Consider the following 18,012-nt stretch of genomic DNA (forward strand, 5'->3'; position numbering starts at 1 on the left):
TTGTACAATTCCATCAACAGTGCACAAGGGTTCTAATTTCCCCATATCCTCATCAACTCTTGTTATTTTCTGTTTTTTTGGCTTGTTTGTTTTTTGTTTTTAATAGTAGCCATCCTGGTAAGTGTAAGGTGGTATCTCGTTGTAGTTTCAATTTGCATTTCTATAATAATTAGTGATGTTGAGCATCTTTTCATATGCTTGTTGGCTATCTATATATCTCTATATCTCTATCTCCATCATCTATCTATCTATCTATACATCTTCTTTGGAGAATGTCTATTCTAAGCCTTTGCTCAGTTTTAATCAGATTATTTGTTATTTTGTTGTCGAGTAGTAGTAGGAATTCTTTATATGTTCTAGATATTAACCTTTATTAGACATATGATTTGCAACTATTTCCTCCCACTCCATAGGTTGTCTTTTCACTTTGTTGATGGTATACATTGATACACATAAGGTTTTTTTTAAGTTTGATTTAGTCTCTTTGTCTAATTTTGCCTTTGTTGCTTGCACTTTCAAAGTTATTGTCACATCCAATGCCGTGAAGCTTTTCTCCTATGTTTTCTTCTAGGAGTTTTATAGTTCTGGGTCTTACATTTAGGTCTTTAATCCATTCTGAGTTAATATTTTGTATATGTTGTAAGGTAGGGATCCAACTTTATTCTTTTCTGTGTAAATATGTAGTTTTCCCAACACCATTTGCTGAAAGGATTGTCCTTTCATGTTAACGTGACTGTGAATGACCCTTATTCCCTATCTCACACCACTCGGCCCTCTCCTGCCTAGAAAAAATTTCTTTCTCTCTTCCACTGAAGCCTGTCTCCTAGATTGCATTTGTCTGAATTGTCAGCCTTCTCTATAATTAGATAATTAATTCTCTAGAATTAAATAAATTCCTTCAAGGATACCTTGAATTTTCTTTGTCTGGAAAGAGAATAAGCAGGTGATCCATTATTAGTGGATGGGTGAGAAATTTGCAATAAAACTTGTGCAAGACATGTCACATTTCTTTTTCTTTCCTTTAAATTACTGAAGATCTGAATTACTGTTCCACCTTGCAAGGACTGCTGGCAAATTCAAACTCAGAATTATGTGGGATGGGGGGACTCTGCTTCTCCTGAATCTTGGAAGCTAATATAAAGCCCAGAAAATGAGGGAAGGACTGCTTTGTTTTCAGCTAGATAATCCTCTCTGTCCAAGAGCAGGAGGGACTTGAAGGCAAAAGCTTCTGCTGATCTCATGTTAAATTTGTCCATGGACTATCGATTGGTTTTCAACATGAATAATAGTAATTGATATTTATGGAGGGCTCACTATGCACTAGGCATTGTTCTAAGTATTTTACATAAATGCACTCATTTGATCGTCACATGCACTCTGTGAGATTATTTCATTATTATTTCTATTTTACAAATCAGTAAACTGAGGTACAGAAAACTGTGTAGAACAAGGCCCACTGGATCCACAATGGTGGGCTGGGATTTTAACCAAGATGTAATGGCTTCAGAGTCTGGGCCGTTCATCACAGCACTTCCTTTCTTACATCAGTACACTTCACTTCCTCCCAAAGAAGAACAGAGTGCCTTCAGTGCCTTCAGGCGGCACTGCTGGAGGGTAAGGCACAGGTCTCACTTCACAGAGACAGCATCTGCTTCTCAACCTGGACAAGATGGGGGCAGGATCTTCTCCATCTTGTACTCCTGATACAAATGGCTCCCCATTTCCCCTGCGTAATAGCTACAAGCAGTTCAGGCTTGGTTAAAAAAACCAAAGAAAGACGGGAAGGGAGTTTTCTTAAAGCAACTTCTGCTCTCTGCCACCAACACAAATCCCACCCTCCTCTCCCTGACCCCTGTCAGTGGAGCAGAAAGACCTGCTACCTACTTGGAATAGGAGCTGAGAAGAATATTCAGGGCCGGGACTCAAACTAACAGCTCCATGCATTTTCCAGCCAGCTTATTATAAATCCTTTCCACCAAGGGCCTTTGCTGACATCCTGGAGGACCTGGGACTGGTCTCTTCTGTTTGTTTATTCATAAAAGGCAACATATATTTCTCCACGGTCAGAGACGTCTCCTTGAAGAATTACACTGAAGGGATAGCACTGGCGTTTTCCCACGATTGGTAAATCACGAACAGGAGGAACAGTCCTGGCTGGACCAGATGAGAGTGGAGACCCCACTCCAACGGTGGGAGGCTGGACCCTGCCATGTGTCACCAGGACACTGGTCATCAGAGTACAGTTCTGCATTTGTTCAGCCTACCTCATGCTTTTGTGAAATACAGGGACATGTGGACCCAAGGTAGGTTGCAGGGAGGCCCCAAACACCATCCTGGAGTCAAGAGATGAATGTCTGGACGGTCGAACAATAGGGCTGTCAAGGCCAAAACAAACATGGTCTCTGTTTTCCTTGTTTCTTTCCCCACATCCCGTCTCCATTAATCACCACACATTCATCAAACTGGTTAAAAATACAACCAGAAAATTGAAACCAAATTCTTAACCTGAAAGAGTTAACACAACATGTATTAAATATGTTTCAAACAAAAATCACTGGTCAGGGTTAGTTGATTGCGGGTATTTCAACAAAATTCTTTAGCCTTGCCATTGAGGCTATCTCTTTATACCCTGGATAAGAAGAATTTTAAAAACAAATGCCGGGCATGGATATGGGATCTGGAGGGTTTCAGTAAGCCTCCCCTTGACAGTTTATCAGTGACAATGACATATCTTACCAGTTTATGGTAAAGACAAACTTCATGAGGTAACGCACACATTTAATGAATGAGCCTATAATGAAAAAAGCATTGGCAACGGTAGGCTGGCAGGAAAATGGGTTTGAAATAACAAGTACAAACCACTCACTGAGCTGGGATTATGAGAATTAGATAGAGCATGTTTTTGGAGCAAAAATGTAATACCACTGATGTGATTACCCAGAAAAATAAAGCTAAATGAAAGTCTGTTTTGAGAGGCACGGAATACCGGAGAGCCAGAAATCCATCCAATCAAATTCACCAAGTCCTGAGCAAAGAGCCTGTAGGTGACTACTGTCATTATGGACTCAGTACCTGGGTGTATTTTTCCCCTTTACCTAGAGCTCCACACAGTTGAGAGGTCAAGATGGTACTTGATACACTTTCTAAAGCCAGGACTCCTTGCCTTTTTACTGGTTGTGATTAGTGAGTTTCAGCTACTAGTTGTATGTACTTTCTGGTCGGCAAATGAAAGAAAGGCCCTGTGGAAGAATCGTGTGTTCTGGATCTCCAGGCATTTGGCAAATGTCAGTTCCTTGATCCTTACAGCACCTGTAGCATAAAAAAGCACTTGAGACCTTAGGAAGTGAGCCATCAAGCATTAAACAGGGCCTGCAAATACGTGGTTAAAAATGTTCTCTGGGTGTGACAAAGTTAAGCTTCCCCTAAATCCCAGGTAGAAACAACTTTAAAGAGTTTTTCACAATCCCTAGCCTCTCTGAAGGAGACATTGATGCACGTGAACTGATGTTAAGTCTTCCAGTGATCTTGGCTCCAGAAATGCAAAATCTTCTACTGGCCAATGGGCAGCCAAAGACTGTGAAATTGCCAGAAGTATCTTGGGCAACTTGGTAGGACTACAGATGCTAAAAGAGATGATCTCTCTGTGACATACAGAGGGGTGGTTGAGAGCTCAGACTCTACAGACAAGATTTAAACCCCAAGTTTTATCCTTGATAGCTGTCTGAACTTGGGCAAATCCTCAATCCCTTTAAGCCTCAGTTTCCTCATATACAAAAAAAGGTTAGCAAGTGTGTCTCCCTCCTAGGGCAGTGGTTCTCAACTGAGGCCATTTTGTCCTCCAAGGGACATTAGGCAAGGTCTGGAGACAATTTTGGTTGTCACAGCTGGGGTGGGAGTTGGGAGATGTTACTGGAATCTTGGGGGTAGAGACCAGCAATGCTGGTAAACATCCTACCAGCACAGGACAACCTCACAACAAAAGACTATTAGGACAAAAGCAGTCAATAGTGCTAAAGCTGAAAAAGTCTGCCCCTGGGTTATTTTAAAAATTCAATACAATACTCCACGTAGAGGGTGTGGAGAAAAGGGAACCTTCCTACATTGTTGGTGGGAATGTAAATTGGTGCAGCCACTAGGGAGAACAGTATGGAGGTCCCTCAAAAAACTATAAGTAGAATTTCCATATGATCCAGCGATCCGACTCCTGGGCACATATCCAGACAAAACTCTATTTCGAAAAGATACAGGCACCCCTATAGCAGCACTAGTCATAGCAGCACTAGTCACATTAGCCAAGACATGGAAACGACCTAAAATGTCCATCAACAGATGAATGGATAAAGAAGATGTGGTACATATACACAATGGAATATTACTCAGCCATAAAAAAGAATAAAATAATGCCATTTGCAGCAACATGGATGGACTTAGAGATGATCACACTAAATGAAGTAAGTCAGACAGAGAAAAACAAATACCATATGATATCACTTATATGTGGAATCTAAAATATGACACAAATGAACTTATCTGTGAAAATAACTCACAGACGTAGGGAACAGACTTGTGGTTGCCAAGGGGAAGGGATGGATTGGGAATTTGGGATAAGCAGTTGCAAAGTATTATATATAGAATGGATGGACAACAAGGTCCTACTGTATAGCACAGGGAACTATATTCAATATCCTGTGATAAACCATAATGGAAAAGAATATGAAAAAGAATGTGTATGTGTGTGTGTGTGTGTATATATATATATATAAAATATATCTCTGAATCACTCTGCTGTACAGCAGAAATTAGCACAACATTGTAAATCAACTATACTTGAATAAAATAAATTAAAAAAAAATACAATACTCCATGTAGAAGCTCTTAAAAGAGGACCAATATCACAGTATCATAGTAAGTCTTCTATTACTATTATAAGTTTCCTTTCATTAGACATTACACAGTCTACTTCTAGGTGAGTCAATTAACTGTAATAGATACATGTACAATTTGTTAACAAACTTAAATAATTTGCAGTCTAAAGGCATTGTTTGTCATGCATACACTAATGTCAGGACGTTGCTCTAGGAGCAAAAGACTGCTCTGTCTGTGACAGGCCTACCATGGGCAGAGCTGGGGATATTGAGCTGAATTCCAAGGCTCCCTCCAGACTAGAGCTGATCTGAGGAACCAGTGCTGATGGAAGCAGCAGCTGCAGCAGCAGGGCTGTAAGCTATCTGTTCTGTCCTCTGGGTGCTTGACCGGGAAGAGAGAGTGCCTCTCTCTCTAGGCCTCAGCTTAACTGGCCTATTTCATGGCTGGACAAACACAGGCTCCTTAACCACTTTTCTATCCTTGACTGAGCTGTAAGTGTCCACAGTGTGACATAAAGCAAAGCTAGAATGCTCCTGCAAGGGCAGTGTGTAAAAAGAACATGGCCTCCCAGACAGCGGGGCTGAGGTCCCCGATAAGACCAATGGTGGAGCAGTAGGTCTCCTGAGGCCCAGAGGGTGCTGATGTTGATGGAGCATTTCTATGGATCTGTTGCCTCTCAGACTTCATTCCAGCCCCTGATGAGCCTTAATGTCAAGCAGTGGGCGTTGCTATTGAAAGGGGCACTTCTGTGGAGCTGATGTTCTTCCAATATCCTTTCCGAAGTCTAAAGTCCTGCAAATCTCCTCAGGTTCAGAGAGTGCTAATACTTCTGGATACATTTGTGTGGAGCTTCTGTCTCCCAGACGCTCTTCCCAGCCAGGGGTGAGGCCTAAGTTTCTCTGAAGACTAAAGGCCCAAAGACTGAAGGTGTCTGAAGAGAGTGTTGCTTTCATGGGGTGTGTTTCTGTGGTGCCACGGCCTCCCAGATGTCCTGCTTCCTCCTTAGTGAGAAATAAAGTCCAGTACATCCCCTCAGGTCCAGAGAGTGCTGTTGTCATGGGGTGCGTTTCAATGGAGACGCTGCCTTCCATGGGTCCCTCCAGTCTACCACGAGGTTTACAGTACAGCAAGCCTCAGGCTCAGAAAGCTCTGACCTTGAGGGCTACGCTTCTGTGGATTCTGCCTCCAAATCATGATTCCAAATCTTTGTCAAGGCCTAAAGTCAAGCACCGAATCGTCTCAGGCTCAGAGAGCGCTGATATTAAAAAGGAGATTACTCAGAAGCTAGAAGGTGCCCTTCCAGTCCTTGGGGAGCCCTAAAGGCAAGCAAGAAGTGTCCTCAGGTTTGGAGAGTGTTCCTGAGGAGGGGAGCCATTGTAAGGAGTAGCTGCCTCCCAGACCCCTTTCCCAGGCTTTGAGGAGGCCTGAATACCACCAAGACATCTCCTAAATGTCAGAGATCTCTGCTGAACAGCAGAAGAGTTCTGAAGAGCAGCTGCCTCGCACAGGCCCTCTCCCGGCTTCAAGAAACCCTCAAGGTCAGCAACAGGTCTCTTCTGCTTTAAGCCAACATTGGGCTCACCACTTTCTGGCTAATAATTGTGATTCTTATGGGTTAAATGTTCCTCAGGATATAGTCTGTGGACCATCAGAATCACATGCACATCTTTAAAAAAACAAACAAATTTCTGTTCCCCACCCAAGACCTACTGAATCAAACTCCTAGTGAGGAATGGAGCCTAGGAATCTGAATTTTTAGCAAGTTCTCCTAAGTGATTCTGATGTTCTGCAAAACTTGAGAGTTACTGATATATGCCTTAAATGTTAGCTCAACATATATTAGTTTTATATTGTTGTTCCATGTATTATATTAGCTTGTCAAATTGAGAACTTTTTAAAGTGCTTCTCAGTATAAGATACAGTCTTTGAAAACATTTAAAAATTCTAAATTGATGAATTTGTTATTATTATTATATTTTCCCAAAAAGAAGACGATCACCTTGAGGTCAGTTTCCCTACATATTGTTGTTGCCTACAAGATCTACCAGATATGGGGGTGGGGCTAAATTAGGAATTTGGGATTAAGAGATACACACATTACTATATATAAAATAAACAACAAGGATCTACTGTACAGCTCAGGGAACTCTATTCAATATTCTGTAATAACTTAAGTGGGAAAAGAATCTGAAAAAGAAGAGACACCTGAATCACTTCGGGGTACACCTGAAACATTGTAAATCAAACTATACTTCAATAAAAAATAAATTAAAAAAAGGAAATAAAAGAAACAGTAATAGAAATTGAAAACAAAAAGACCTACCAGATAGCTGAGCACAAATTCAACAAACATTTGTTTATTAAAAATAAAAAGTGTGTATACACATGTACGTGTGATGTGGAAAAAACACACTGGAAAGATGTTAACTTGAGAGCCAGTATAGTAAGTTCATGCAGGTGTCCAAGGACCCTAGATCTCCATATGCCTCTGAAAAGTAGCATGAATGGGCAAGACGCGGTTTTCCTTTGCACTTTTCCAGGAGAAAATACCTTTTTAGAAAGTCTTATTAGGGAGGGCTACCTAAGGAACCCTTGCCCAAAAAACAAATTTAGGACTCACAGTTTAGGAAATCAAGAGTTTGAGGTGACAGGAGTCCTCTTCCCTGCAATTCTACCCAAAATATGTTGAGGGTGTGTGTGTGTAGTTTTGTAGGGATCAAAGAACACCGAACACCATTCAATCATCTCTTCCGTGGAGTCTGGTGTTTTGTCTCCCTGAGGATGCTTTTGGTTGCAGGCAGTAGACCAAGAGTTTTTACATAGAAAAAGGACTTATTATTTCACAAAATAAGAAATGTAGAGTGAGGACAGTTACAGGAAATTCAGTAGCTCAACAATCCCCAAGGATGCAAGTGTTTTCTCCCTGTCCACTCCATGTTATTCTGCCCCAGACGCAGTGCTGATGGATTGGAGAGGCAGGTGGAAGAGAAAGTTCATCATCCCTCCCCACCTGAGGAAGATACAGATGGGAGCCTCTCACTGGCTTGACCAGCGGGAGGGTAGCAGAGAGAGACAAGCCTCCTCCCAGGCTATCCCAATCTCCTAAGAGCTTCTGGAACTCTTAAGTCAAGCCAGGTAGAGCCCCAGAGCCACAGAGAGTTTGACCCAAGTGTTTCTCTGGAAGGCTCTTCCCTTCCCCCACCCCATCAGTGCCTGAGCCTTTAGACTCCGCTGCCCCATAAGCTCACCTTCTCAGGGACCGCTGGGGGAAGTGAGGCAGGCCAGGGGGTGAGATACAGGAGCGAGATATGCCTTAAGAGATGGCTTTTCCCAACACCCAGCTCCCATCCAGCAGCTCTGCCCTTTCCCATGACTGTGTAGTGCCACCCCAGCTTATCACATCTCATTAAGGAAAAAGAATACAATAAAACCAAGCCTCGTGACCTTTTTTTTTTTTTTTCCTTAGATTCCATATATATGTGTTAGCATACTGTATTTGTTTTTCTCTTTCTGACTTCCTTCACTCTGAGGAGGGGGAAGGGTAAGATGTGACAAAGTGAGAGAGTGGCATGGACATATATACCAACTGTAAAATAGATAGCTAGTGGGAAGCAGCCGCATAGCACAGGGAGATCAGCTCGGTGCTTTGTGACCACCTAGAGGGGTGGGATAGGGAGGGTGGGAGGGAGACGCAAGAGGGAGGAGATATGGGGATATATGTATATGTATAACTGATTCACTTTGTTATAAAGCAGAAACTAACACACCATTGTAAAGCAATTATACTCCAATAAAGATGCTAAAAAAAATAAAATAAAATAAAAAAAGAAAAACCAAGCGTCTGGGGAAAAAGAAGTCACTGGGGAGATCTCCCTTCCTGCACAAGTGCCTGCAGGCGTCCCAAGAGTGGTGTTTAGACACTTAACGCATGCAGAGGAGAAAAACATTTTCCCCACGTACACAGTGTTATTAGCAAGAAAAATCTTTTCCAGCAACTTCTCTGCATACTTCCCTTCAAATCCCATTGGCCAGGAAGGGGACATATATTGATGCCTAAACCAATCACATGATAACAATTCATTGCAGGAGACCATTTCCCTGCACACACGTGTGGCTAGGCAGGGGAACCCCTAAAACTGGGGTCTTCCAGCCAGGAAGAAATAAGGCAATGGGAATGGCAACTGGGTAAGAGACTAAGAGTGCCTACCATATTGGTCTTCAAATGTCCTAAGTCTAAAATATTGAATTTAAACACTGAATTTGATACTTGAAGCAGAGTCACAGAAACTCTCTCTTTAAAACTTAGCAGCATGGTCACTAAGTAAATGGGAGAAAATTACTCAACTCTCTGGGCCTTGTGTTCTTATCTATACAATGATAAGAAACAAGGTACAGGACACCCAGTGAAATTTGAGTTTCTGTTAAACCATGTCCTAAATATTACATGGGACTTATACTACAAAATTATTTGTTGTTTGTCTGAAACTCAAATTTCACTAGGTGTCCTGTATTTTTGTTAAATCTGGCGACCCTAGATGGATGGATTGTGGCTGGAGGGTGGGTAGGTGGATGGATGGGGTGGATGAGATGGGTAGGTATAGTGATAGAACTCTTTGGGACAATTTTTCAACGGTCAAGGGCTGTGTGCCTCTGTGTATATGGGTGAGTGGGTGTGGGTGTGTGTGAATATGCATGTATTTTCCTCAGAAATAGACCAGCAAGGGAAGGCATATGATGAGAATTTGAAGAGCTAGTCCAGCCCAGAGAACAAAATATCTGCTGCCAGGGAGATGAGAATGTGAACATTTGCACTATGATTACACCAGTGACTCACTGTGTGATCTTTGATAAATCACACAACCTCTCTGTTATGCAGGGTTTCACATTAATGTAGATGAGATAATAATATCAGCTTTATTTCTGCCTCACATGAGATCAAGGTCACTTGAGCATTACTTATAAATTCTAGAATTGAAAAAGAGGCAAGGGATGGGTATTTTTGTACATTACATCAATGAGAAGGGGGAATCAGAAAGCCAGGGTAGGCTTGGGATTCTTTTCTAATTTCTTTGGGAAGCACTCACTAAATAATGATTCGAACCTAATATAAGATGCACTGATTACAACCCACACTTTGTTTCCAAGCCTTAATTCACATACCTGAACGTTTCCCTTGTTAGCTGCGCACATCACCCTCTCACTGAATCAGCAGAATTTAGCAAATTCAGACATCAGCTGTTTATTTCCTGTGTTTGACGGGAAACCTATTGCAACCCAGTGATTCCCCAGGGTTTATTTTTTCACAAGTGCCAGAGCAGCACCACACCAGTGAGGTGCGTGCTGTGAGCATGTGCCCATAAAAACTGGTTTCTTTTTGTGGTCACATTTATGTTGAATCGGCAAGTGAATGGGGCTCTCATTATCTTTGGAGGTAGAAGTCCATTACATTTCACTGGGCCTGTGTTATTTTGCTAATAAAACTAATACAGCCCACGAAACAAGAACGGTGGAGGGTGGTAGGGTTAGTGCTTTCAGTGATATTCCCAGAGGCCTCCGAATCATCCTCCTATAAGCGACCAAATGGCCAGAATCCAAGGCAAGCGTGGGGTCAGAGTACAAAAACAGAGGAGAACCACCAGAGAGGGCAAAAGTAGAGAAGACTCTGGCCAGGGGGTGAAAGCAGGTAGGAGAATGTGTGAACCTAGTGACCCAGATTGAAAACAGGGCATCCCATGTCACCCTTAAGGCAGGCAGCTTTACAGTGAGTGTCATGAAAATCACGATATAATCATGCCTTCTCGGTCATTTGCAAAGGACTTTTACATACAGTAGCTCAGTTCATCCTTACTGAATCGGTGAGAAAACTGAAGCTCATAAAGGTAAAATAACTTCCTCTAATGCATATCAGAGGCAGCATTCGAAATCAGGGCTGCTGAACACAGGACCGGGACTTCTTCCACCAGCCCCAGCAGTATTTTACAAATGGTGTAAATTAATACCTGCCAAAACGTGGCCTTCGTCCTCTTATCTACAGCTGTTGAAGTTCCCACCATTGGCATCCCTTCGGGGTTAAAGAGGGAAGGAAACAAACTCTATATTGTATAACCCAGGTTAGGTAGTGACAGGGAAACAAAATAGGGACCAATTTTTTCTGGGTCTTTCATCCTGGTTGTCATCTTGGAAAGCCACGTTACCGTCACGGAAAGTGTGATTTATTGGCATTCATTCATTTGTTCATGCACTCATTTGTTCAAAAAGTGTAAATTAAATTTCTATTTGCCAAACACTGTACTAGCTACTGTGTGTTCAGTGGTGAATAAAAGAGAGATGGTACTTGCTCTTGTGGGACTAAAAACATGACGAAAGGGACAGACATTAAAGAAGGAGACAAGGGCCGAAGCAACTAATTACCGATTGTGAAAAGTGCTGAGAGTGATAAAGATAGGGTGTTTTACAAACAAAATGCAGAGGTGGCTTCTCCAATTTGAGCAGGCCACTCTAAAGTGATGGGTGACCTGACCAATGAGAAGGGATGCTCTATGTGAAGAGTGAGAAGAAAGACCTTGAATAGAGCCCTGGAAGGGAGAGAGCTCTGTCCTTTACAGGAGCTGGACCAAGGCCCCTGGAATTGGAAAGAGGTGAGGGAACAGTGAGAGAGAGGGTAGCAGGGATGCAAAGGAGGCAGGAGCACCAAGAACCATCCTGGGCTACTTGGTATAGCCAACAGCAACAGGTGGGTCTGGCCTCTGGGTGGAGAAGGGAGCCACCAGAAGGGCAGGAGACACCAAAAGGATGAAGGTGAACTTCAACTTTGCCTTAGTTCCCAGGTGTGCAATTCCAGGTGCTCACAGTGAGACTGACACCGCCATTGGTAGTTTATTCCCCTACTTTGAATCCTCTGTCCACCACTATCCCCACTCAAGGTGCCTAATGCCACCTCCATATCTACATTATGGTAAATGGCCTTCAGTTCCACATGGAAACGGGAAAAACACAGGCTGCCAACTAGGTGTGTCAAAAATATTTTCCCAAGCGCCAGATGGAGACTGTGCCCTAAACTGGAAAGTTTCTGGCCACCTGTGAAGGCTGTTCTCTGGTGCCAATCCCACTTTCTCCCACCGGCTCTTTGGAGCTGAGGAAATGCCTCATCAGTGCTGGGCAGGATCATTAGAAGTAACTGATTAACAGCGCGGCTATCGAAGTTCTGGAGTTTGTTTTTCTGCAACCTGAAAGGGTGCTTGCTTTATGATTTTTTAATTAGAGTGTAAATATTGCAGGCCCATAAACCTCTTGATTGATTGCTGACAGGTGTGAAAGTTTGCATTTGCTGGAAAAGGCCCCGAGTCTTCTGTTATCTCCAGCTTCTGTTTTCTCAGGCTCCCCTGGCAGCTGGCTGGGTTGACACACAGGGCAGCACCCAGCAAAACTGCCAGATGGAGGGCTTATCCTCTGAATTCCCTGATATCTCCTTGGGAGCTTCTTCTTCCCTATCACATCCCCCCTCATCTTCTTTCAAAAATCACAGTGGGGCCTCAGCCTGGTGAAGAAATACCCACAATGTCTCCACTGTTCGAGTCATGCCCCATGTTCTGATTTTCCTTCTGACCTTATCACACATTCTATGGCCCTCACTTCTTGAACTACCAAGAAACAGAAATTAATTTAAATACTCATTCATGGGTTCATTCAGTGAACCAATATTAAGTGTAGCCGTGGCTACGGTACACACATTATTTCAGGTGCCCGAGAGATAGCATGGATCATACTAAAGTCCTTGCCATCACAAAATACCTTCTACAAGCGGGAGTAAAAAATATACACATGACAAAATAAGTTAAAAAGATCATTTCAAACACTGATAAGTGTTATGGAGACAATAAAATTGGGACACATGGAAGAGAGTCATTGGGAAGATGCTTTGGCCAGAAGAGCAGGAGATTCAGTTATTTTTCTCCATCTTTCCAGCATGAGCCCCCCACTTCTGTTTGTCTTGGAAGATCTGTTTTATTCTTCTTGTTCTCACACCATATTGACTTCCCCATCCATATGACCAAAAATGACCATCTTATCTCTCTTTTCACATTGATTCAGTACAAGCAATCAATGAAGACCAATCACCCTCCCTGGGTCCCTACTCCTAAAAAGTATTTAGAATCTGATTGGTCCAGTTTGGGTCAGGGCTCCTCCTGGTGAAAATCATCCTTGAGCAATCTAGGCTGTGTCACATATGAGTGTGACCTAAGTCCCCATTGTTGTGGGTAGAGGGGCATTTATTATAGAGAAGAGAGAGAGCATGGCCTGGGAATATACCAACTAGTAATCTTGCTTACAGATAGTTGTTGTATTGCAGACCTATCCATTCCTACAGAGAGGCAATAATCCAGGAAAGAAGTGATGGAGTCCTTAACTGAAGAGGGAGAGTACATGAAATCAAGAAACAGTGGCGTTTTTAGAACCAGCATGTTCTGATATGCTGAATTAAATAATAAAACTGTCTTTGCAAGCTTAGAATTTGAAACGTGGGCATCTAGAGAAAACTCCTGAAATAAAATCCCACGGCTATTTAATATACTCTTAAAGTCCTCCAGAGAAGAAAGCCATACTGCTTTTCAAAATATTTTGAATTTTAAGACTTCTCAGTTTCTATAATCATGAATTGCTTCATGTCTAAGGCAAATGCTCCAATGTTAGGTGACAGCATTTACCTGCACCTGCAGTGTAATCATTCATAGTGCACCTTTCACTCAAATTACGGTCCCAGTTTGGACAATAAATGAAAAGTCATCTTACTCCTAGGGCAAGTTGGATAAAGGAAATTATGTCCATTATTATTGCAAACATCAAGAAACAAGATAGGACAACTTTAAAAACCATCTGAGGTAAAAGTTTCTAGGTGACTTGGAATTTGAGATATTAAGTCACATGCAAGTTTCTAGGTGATGACGGTCACTCCTTATAGATTTTGAAGATATTGCAAAACTCATTTTGTACAGTGTTGGTGGTATAGTGGTGAGCATAACTGCCTTCCAAAATTCTTCTTGTATTATTATTCTTCCTCTGATTCTTTCTCTGTCAAGTAAGTGGCCCAATCTTGATGCTTAAGTTTCTATTCCCAAAGCAAAAAAAGGAAATAAGAATGCATCATGGCCTTTTGGTAAAATGACAGTTATTACTATCTTTGGCCAGAAGAAACATATTTTTGACAGCAAACCAAAGACTGAGCAGGGTATTATCAGCTTTTCAAACACTAAAGTGAAAAAATAAATGGGTAGAGGATTTGTGTGTCATTCAGCAGAGTTTTAGTGTCAGTCATAACAGTTCTTACTGGAAGAATGTTTAATACCCTCTACTTAATCAAAACTAAATTCCACATAAATGACTGTTTGATAAAAGGAAAGAATTGTCTGTGAGTAACTTATCCTACAATGTAGAATTGCTCCCCAATTCCAAAGAATGAAGTAAAGCTGATTGAGAATATTCTAAGTACAGTGTTAGGGTTTTGATAAACACAATGAAATCTCAAATACTGAATTGCTCAGCCAGGAACAACAATTGGATAACCTTGGATAAGTTGATCCCCACTGATTATTTTTTTCCCAGAAGCTTAAAGTGTGAATAAAATGTTCTGGCATTTCACTATCTCATCAATTTTTACATACTGGGGTTTTCAAGTTTCTCATATCCTTCTATCCTATTATCCTCTTTTATCTTTCTTGGAATCTATTCCGGGAATTACTCATGCATAAAATTATGTGAGAAGCCTTCATCTCTAACGCCTTTTTCTAATTGTCAAATTTACGGTAAAAAGATAGTAACTATTGAGCATCGATTGATCCAAGTTTTCATAAATGCTATGGCAATTTCTAGACACCAGGAGCAATCGTAACATATTTTGCAGTAGACTGCCCTAATTAACAGCAAGGTGCTTTCCAAATTTTTCAAGAAAAAAACTGAGCACATCTAATTCTGTTCATTTTGATAATGGAGGGCAGGAAAAAATGTGTCTCATTGGAAATGCAAAGCTAGTCTTCAGTGGAAACAATTTGTTCATTCTCTTCATTGATTTAAGCTTTGTCTCCTCTTTTGAGACACAGGCCACTCCTGAGGTTAGACGTGATGGCATAGCTTAATGGTTAAGAGTGAATATAACAAAAAAGAAGCAGACTCACAGATATAGAGAACAAACTAGTGGTTACCAGTGGGGAGAGGGGAGTGGGGAGGAGCAGTAGAGGGGTAAAAGATTAAGAGGTACAAACTATTATGTATAAAATAAATAAGCTACAAGAATATATTGTACAGCACAGGTAATATAGCCAATATTTTACAGTAACTGTAAATGAAACATAACCTTTAAGAATTGTGAATCACTATATTGTACATCTGTAATTTATATACTATGGTACTGCAACTATATTTCAATAAAAATAAATCAATAAATATAAACAAATAAATAGGAAAAAGTTTTAAAAAATACACGAGTTAGAGTTACAATGCCTAAGTTCTAAATCCTAAGCTTTGCCACTTGCTATCTGGGCCAATTACAACAGGATTCTTAATATCTTTTTGTCTCAATTTTTAATTTGTAGTATAGAGTATCCATTGTACTTATTCCAGTGAGTAAAATGCTTATTAAGCATCAGCACAGAGTCTGGCATAGAGTAGAACCTTAATAAAATATCCTATTACATGAAAGAAAAAAATAGCTAGAAGATAAACAAAGAGCTTAGATAAACAGCTCCTAAATAATCATAGACTCAGCATTTCTCCTCCAGCAGATCTTGGTATCTGCTGGCATCCTCTCTTTAATTCGTGGTGCATTCTCCATCTCCAAGCTTAAAATTCTCTATCTTTTTGGCACAGACTGAACATCAATCCCCGAGGAGATTGTTAATTCGTTCAGGCCAATGGAAAGCAATCATTATAAACAATTCAAAGTTCCCTTTGGACTTCCTCTGGGATGTGGATACAACCACTCCTTTATTATTTCCTAGATAAGGGCGACATCAACCCTGGTAACATATTAGGGTTGACCCGTAGTTAGAAGGAAATGTTTTCACAGTTACATTTCTGACCACTTTATTCATATCAGAAAGCTTTTTCAGACACAGTTCCTTATGGTTCACTTTACCACGTATCTAACAGACAAGACTGGTTCATGGCGCAATGGTTCATCAAGTTCTACACTCCAGAATTACATTCTAGAATGTGTTCTTCTGATTCACTTAAGGTGATTGCTAACTCAGTTATACACAAGTAAACTTGTGGACACACAAATCTTGATCTATTTACATTGACTTTCAGTCCGGCAAGTTCTTTCCAATGTGGTACTGGCAGAGTTCTGGTTTTTTACAAGCATTTCTGGGTTCAAGTCAGTTTTAGACTTAGAATTCTTAAAATTTTGCCCCAATGACCATGAATGCCAGTCACTCTCCAGAGCATAAATTCTTCTGTAGATATAACTGCTACTGAAATCTAAGAGGAATTCATGATTTTTTAAATTTATAGCATGATGGTGCTATGACATTAGTAGTTTTTGACAAATAGCATTTTCCATCTAACTTCTAGGAATACTTTCTTATTACGGTTGCTCTTCTCTACAAACCCATCAAATTCCTCTCTGAAAAGCCAGATCTCCTTGTTCCTCTCGGGCAAACACTGTTTTATAGATAATGCAGGAAAGGCCTTAGTGATAACTGCCCTCCCCAAAACTGTGACGTGGTCAAATGTCTATTTGGGGTCTTTTTTTTCACAAAGTCTATCAAAACTTCCTTTAAAAGTGTGGCTTTGTCCATTTTGCCTAGTTTCCAAGAGGTCTCTTTCCTAGAAAGACTTCCAAAGTTACTCTAGCCTTTGAAAACATGAATACTATTCTTCCCCTACCATTTTAGTTCTATTCAACAGAATCAAGACTTTGGAGAGAAACATGAATTAATATGTCTAAGAAGATTAGCGCAAGATTCTCTCCATGAGTATCAGTCACACACTAGGATCATTGAGATAGTAGGTAGAAGACACTATTTTCAACATGTCTTTATTTCATAAAGAAAGAAGAGTGCTGTAAAGTGATCATGTATTTCTATTCCATTTTCCTGAAATCATTCATTAAAAAAAAAAGAGAGAGAAAACATTAGATCAAGCCTCTCAGGATGTTCTAAGTGAAAAGAAAGTTTGTTTTTTTTGTTTTTTTAATCTTTCTGCTGACTGCCAGAAGAGTCACTTGATAGGGTACAATTGCTACCAGTAATAAATCTGTGCATGAGAAACCTCATTTTTGGCACTACACTAAAGATGAAAGTAGAACAAGGGTGGGGGGATCACCTTTGTCAGACAGAAGGTTAGATGTATTAAAATAAAATCTTAATGGAACCAAACTGAAGACCTGTATCATGTCCAAGATTTCTGGTGGGAAATTTCAGCAGTAATGAGCAACTTCCCAAATGGGATAATTAATGAACAGTGCAATATTTCACAAAAGAAACAATATACTTTTGACAGACCCAGAGAGACATGGGAATATCCTTCACACCAGCTCAAAGTGGTCAAGGTTTGTATTTGTTTGTTGCTTTAAATCCTTAATCTACTCCATCAACCTGGGAATGTCCAAGGAAGGAAATGGTGCAGGGTCTGAGAAGTTAACTGAATAAATGACTTTTCTCTTTGTTACTTAAGTACATATCATGAAAAATTGCCTAACTCAGAGGGTTGTTTCTGTGTATTTCATTGAAATAAATCAAAACCACTTGCTTTTTCTACTTCTTTATTTCCTATTCACTGGACAAATCCTTTGAGTTTATTTTCAATCCCCCTGAATTGAATTTCCCCCTGTCAAGGTTATCAACTTCATCCATGTGGCCAAAGACAGTGGTAGCCTTCAAGTTCTCATCCTAGTCAACATCTCAGAGGTAGTCAATACATCTGATCATTTCTTCCTTCTGGAAACATGTGTCCTTTTGTCTTATCTGACTCTACTTTCTCCTGGCTTCCATTTAATTTATCAAGTTGTTCCAATTCAAGCTCATCCTCCTCTGCTCTCTTCTATGTGTTCATTGCCCCAGGATCAATCTTGGCCTGAACTCCTCTTTATCTATACTAAGTCCCTATGCAAATTCACCTCACTCTGTGACTTAATCTATATGCTATTCATTC

The sequence above is a fragment of the Balaenoptera ricei genome, chromosome 13 (genome assembly GCF_028023285.1).
Source record: "Balaenoptera ricei isolate mBalRic1 chromosome 13, mBalRic1.hap2, whole genome shotgun sequence".
NCBI classification, from domain to species: Eukaryota; Metazoa; Chordata; class Mammalia; order Artiodactyla; family Balaenopteridae; genus Balaenoptera; species Balaenoptera ricei.